At 40.5% G+C, this 6,000-nt stretch overlaps 1 long non-coding RNA gene across 1 annotated transcript; it reads left to right on the forward strand.

The window, feature by feature from the left end:
* The first annotated feature begins 854 nt into the window (after positions 1-854).
* Positions 855-5,497, forward strand: LOC133477336 (uncharacterized). The gene is made up of 3 exons (XR_009788304.1): positions 855-933; positions 4,050-4,153; positions 4,408-5,497. It is a non-coding gene; the product is annotated as an uncharacterized LOC133477336 (long non-coding RNA).
* Positions 5,498-6,000: the final 503 nt, after the last annotated feature.

Raw genomic sequence — 6,000 nt, forward strand, 5'->3', positions numbered from 1 at the left:
CAATAAAAGATAGAAGATAGCTGGGATAGGCTCCAGCACGCCTGCGACCCTTGTGAGGAGAAGCAGCTTGGAAAATGGATGGATGGATGGATGGATAATCATGTGTTCGTGTTTTCCAATACCACAATTGCTCACGGCTATTAGTGTGCTGCATAGTTTGGCTCAACTCTATGTGAAGATCTTCATGCCTGCTCTGCTGACAAGTTCACATTTGTCTGAGCGTACAAGAGTTACTCGAATTCACGAGTAAGAACTGTATATACCGTGTGCGTCTGTCACGTAAGATGATCATTTCCCCCTCCAGGCGGCATTTATGTACCAGGTGCTGGGCAGGTATCTTCAAAGCCAGGTGCTCCGTAGCAACACAACATCATTGATATGAAAATTTCAAAATAAGTATAAATAAGTTAATTAACACCAGAGTGTGTGTGTGTTTTTTTGGTCGCCAGCCAATCACAGGGCACGTATAGACAAACAATCATTAACACTCACATTCCCACCTGCGGGCAATTTAGAGTCTTTAATCAACCTACCATGCATGTTTTTGGGATGTGAAAGGAAACCAGAGTACCCGAAGAAAACCCACGCAGGCACGGGAAGAACATGCAAACTCCACACAGGCGAGGCCGGATTTCAACCCGGGTCCTCAAATGATTGACATCTCTTTGGTCATACCTTCTGTCTCTATAACCAGCGATAGACTATTGTTGCCCCGCCATGACCAGTTGTAAAATAATAAATACAAAATAATTACAAGCATTAGATGGTGCTAGAGAGGGATGTTTTTTTTCTTCAAAAAAGGGTTACTTTTACACATGGTTTATATTTACTTCGTTTCTGTCTCTCTCCCATTGCAGATGTAGTGGCTTGTTGTGTTGGAGTGAGCTACACCCTTTTCAGGAATGCAATTGGCTACATTTTCACCTCAAACTCGTGAGTTATACCCATTTACAACCCCAATTCCAAGGTCGTTGCGACGTTGTGTTAAATAAATAAAAGCAGAATACAATGATTTGAAAATCATGTTCAACCTATATTTAATTGAATACACTACAAAGACATGATATTTAATGTTCAAACTGATAAACTTGATTGTTTTTAGCAAATGATCATTAACACGTTCCCAAAAAAGCTGGGACAGGTGGCAAAAAAGAGTGAGAAAGTTGAGGAATGCTCATCAAACACCCGTTTGGAACATCCCACAGGTGAACAGGCTCATTGGGAACAGGTGGGTGCCATGATTGGGTAGAAAAGGAGCTTCCCTGAATTGCTCAGTCATTCACAAGCAAAGATGGGGCGAGGTTCACCTCTTTGTGAACGAGTGCGTGAGAAAACAGTCGGACAGTTTAAGGACAATGTTCCTCAACGTACAATTGCAAGGAATTTGGGGATTTCATCATCTACGGTCCATAATATCATCAAAAGGTTCCGAGAATCTGGAGAAATCACCGCATGTTAGCGGCAAGGCCGAAAACCAACATTGAATGCCCGTGACCTTCGATCCCTCAGGCGGCACTGCATCAAAAAGCGACATGAATGGATGTTGAGTCTGCACAAAGTAGTCACTAATTAGCAAGAGGGGGAAATCAGTTGGAGTTCAATATTGCCATCCCATTCCTGACAAAACATTTATCGCCGCAATAATGAGGATATCGAAAACAAAATGCCCTCAAAATAAAATTAGGCAAGTAGAGAGTGCATTGCATTGTGGGCATTCTAATGATAAGGAATCAGGAAAAACCTCTTCATTTTAACAGTATTAACTGAGTATTAGCGGACAAATTGTCGGTTTGGCTTCACTGTATTTGCAAAGCATATTGGGGCTATTTTTGTTTTACTAAATAAAACTACTAATTGTATCGAAAGGGTTTGGAGAAACTTACGCAACTCCCAAATGCAGAAGATGGAGGAAGACATCGTTGATAATTGCATTGAAGATGTTTCCAATTGCACCAGTTATGACCTGTGGCCAAATAATCCCCTGGAAAAAAAGAAAAACATACATGCTCTGGTATTAATCAACTTATTATTTATAGTTATGGTTTTAACTTTCATATCAATGATATTGCATTGTTACGGAGCACCTGGTTTTGAAGTTATTTGCCGAGCAGATGGTGCATGAATACCGCCTAAAGGGGGGAAATGGTAATCTTACACGACAGAAGCACACGGTTGATACTTACTCGTGAATTCGAGTAACTCGTGTACGCTCAGACAAATGTGAACTCGCCGGCAGAGCAGGCATGAAGATCTTCACATAAAGTTGAGCCAAACTATGCAGCACACAAATAGCCGTGCGCAATTGTGGTATGGAAACATGCGCACACTGTTACACATATAATACAGTGAAACATGCATATTCAAGTAAGATTTTGAATTCAGCCTACATTGTGGGGTTGCTTTAATCGCAGGTCAAGACACAGGCGTGCTGGAGCCTATCCCAGCTATCGTCGGTACAACCTGAAGAAGAAGAAGAAGAAGAAGAATCGCAGGGCACATACAAACAAACAACCATTCCTAATACTGCTTATTGTGTAGACGTATGGATATATATATATATATACATATATATATATATATACATATATATCCATACGTCTACACAATAAGCAGTATTAGGAAACACCTAAAGCACACTAATAATGACAGTTTTGATGGATGAAAGGTGAAAACAACTAACTTGATCCAAAAGTTTATGCTGGTACTCTTTGTAAATGGACTCCACACAATTTGAGAGCCCAGTCAAGGTCGTTTGGATTTGATTTGATTTGTTTTTATTTGGTGATAGCAGGGAAAAGATCACATTAGAACTTTCCGACGTAGCGCCAAGTATCACCACCAAGGATAAAAACAAAATAAAGCCCGAGGGCTTCTCATTGTTGTCCTCAGATGCAGGTTCGGTTTCTATAATCTAAAGTAAAAATGCATCCTTTGCTGAGGACAATACCTGAGACATTAGGGTATCACAAGTTAATGACAATCCAGTCCCAATGGAAAGAGCAGTCACATCAACCATCTGCAATTAAAGAGACATTGTTAATGGAACACATATGTTGAGTGCTATGCTGATAGGTTGTCTTTATATCCCCTTTTCACAACGATTATTTTGACATAGCTACATTTTAAATAGTAGTATAGAAAGAATGGTTGCACAAACAAATCTATTCAATGTTTTTTTGTTGTTGTTTTTGTTTTTCATGACGTTTTGTAGAGTTATCACTTGTGGGCCAGGAAGCCATTCAGTTTTGGTGAGGATCTAGATCGAGGTGTGGATGCAAGACTGTATGTCTCACTTCAAGTGGCACTGCCCATCTACCTGTCATCGTCCAGGAACCAATAATTCTCATATTAACTAACAGGCACTTCATATTTAAAAAACAGAAACTTTTGTTTCGCAGTTGATGTGAGGTGAGCGCTCTACATTAGACTTGGCTAGTGGGACAGCCTCCCTGTGCAGAGTTTGCATGTCTCCTGCATGCTTGAGTGGCTTTTCCCACATTCCTAAAACATGCATGTTAGATTCATTGAAGACTCTAAATTGTCCCTGTCTGTAAATTTGAGTGTGTGGATGTCCCCTGCGACTTCAGGTAACTGGCGAACTGTCCGGACTGGACCCTGCCTCTCGTAAGTTAGCTTGGATAGGCCCCTGCATTGGTTTTCTGAAGTGTTCCTGAGCCCATGCGGGGATATCCTTTACACGTTGATGTCGGTTTTTGATGCAGTGCCGCCTGAGGGAATCGAAGGTCACGGCCATTCAAAGTTGGTTGTTGGCCTCGTCGCTAACATGCAATGATTTCTCCAGATTCTCGGAACCTTTTGAGGATATTATAGACCGTAGATGATGAAAACCCTAAATTCCTTGCAATTGTACGTTCCTTGTCTTTGTAGTTATTCAATTAAATATGATTTGCAAATCATTGTATTCTGTTTTTATTTATGTTTAACACAACGTCCCAACTTCATTGGAATTGGGGTTGTATGATGTAACTTTAGAATGTATGTGAAATATCCCATGAACCTACAGTACGAGCTCTCAATATTCTCCACAGAAAGCATGGATTTCGATTTGCGATTGGCTGGCAACCAGTTCAGGGTGTGCCCCGCCTCCTGCCCGATGACAGCTGGGATAGGCTCCAGCACGTCCGCGATCCTTGTGAGGAGAAGCGGCTCAGCAACATCTATCCTCATGTTTCTCTGTTTCTAATAATCAAGATCAGTAAAACGACATCCAGCAAGCAAGTAACTGGGTAGAATATTGTTTAAAAAAAATATGTAACAGAATGTTTTCATTGGTTGCTAACAGAATATGGAAGTGAATACAGAGATTTGGAGATCATCACTCGGCCTACTGTATTGTAAGATCATTGTCCATTAATCGGACTAAAGTTTTTATGATTTGATTTCTAGACTCAAACACCAACCAGGCTCCGGTTCCTGCCCCTGCACCAAGATGTGAAAGCGCCGCAGAGGACCACGCACTCCCACAGATTCCAGACCAGCATGAAACGTTTTCACAATAAAACAGCTCTTTTCACGTCGTGGCTTGATGTTACTCCTCATGGTTGGCGTCTTTGCGGCTGGAATCGTTGCCAGCGACTTTTTTTGTCAGACTGCTGAAGTGAGTCTTGCATAGGTTTGCAACTGACAGTAATCAGGTGAACACTGGATTAGCCAATTGTAGTGAAAGAGCAAAGTTCCTAATCATGTGGTTTCTTCGAATAATTATGTGTTGCGTAAATCATTGTGATCAGACTCACTATTATAACTTGTTATAACAAAGTAGTTATGGTATGTATATGAGAATAGCTGTGAATGATATTGTGTTAATTTAGTGATGATTTCATAATCTTCTGCACCTCATCCATCCATTCATTTTCCATCCCGCTTATCCTCACTAGGGTCACGGGTATGCTGTTTCGTTTTTGTTATTTTTTAAATGCTCTTTTAAAATATACTGCAAAAAAATATGACAGGTTTAGTTGCTGAAGCGGGGTACAAACACATAATGATTTTTATTATCGTTAGACTCGTTACCAATTGTTAAAAAAGGGAGAGACCCCACAGAGGACGAAGAGAAATTTGATTTGGGATAACCAACACAGCACAGCACACATACAGTAAACGATGTCTTCTGCACCACCGAGACCGATCTGTGAGTGGCAGCATGGAGCCACACGGCATCCAGACTGCAGTCCACAATTTTGTGGTCAATGACTTGTGAGACACGTTATACTAACACTTAACACAACCATTGCTCTTCTATTTGCGCTTCGGGTCGCTTCCTAATTGGCTGCCGTTCCATTTCCCGTCACAATCACGGAATCCGTGGCTCAGCCCGCCTTGGTGTTGACCACACGCATAACATAAGGATTTGTGATCGTATATATTAAACAGGTTTAAGGTTTCAGATTGTTGGAGCCAACCATTTTCCAAGCAGATTGGGGAGAAAAGATTTCTTGTAATGCACCCACACCACATGATAGTCAATCAGATGATCGCAAAGAGGCGGAATGCTTGAATATGACCCAATTGTCGCCGGCTTTATACATAAACCATTAGTTGTTGTTGTTGTTTTCGTCTATTGTCCATATTCATTTGGAACACTATATTTTGAGTTATTTTGCAAGAAAATATATTGTTGTCACTGTCATCATCGTAGTTTTGTTCAATAACACCCAGATTATTGCAGAAGCTAATATAATTGTTGATGTTTGAAAAATGCATTTACATGTACTGTAAATCACACCGACTATTTACAAAACAGCACAAGCATACTAACCAAATCAAATAAAAACAAAAGCTTTGTAAAATTGTATTTGTCATTATTTTGATGATCTAGTTAGTAAATCCATGAAAATCCTATAATGCAAGGTATATTCTACTGGACGTCCACACAACTATCCATTTTCTATACCACTTCACACAGGGAAACAGCAGCCTATGCCAGGTGAATGAGTGAATTGAGTAGACCTTGGACCGATTACCTGTCAATCACAATTG

Source organism: Phyllopteryx taeniolatus, chromosome 4 (assembly GCF_024500385.1).
Source record: "Phyllopteryx taeniolatus isolate TA_2022b chromosome 4, UOR_Ptae_1.2, whole genome shotgun sequence".
Lineage (NCBI taxonomy): Eukaryota > Metazoa > Chordata > Actinopteri > Syngnathiformes > Syngnathidae > Phyllopteryx > Phyllopteryx taeniolatus.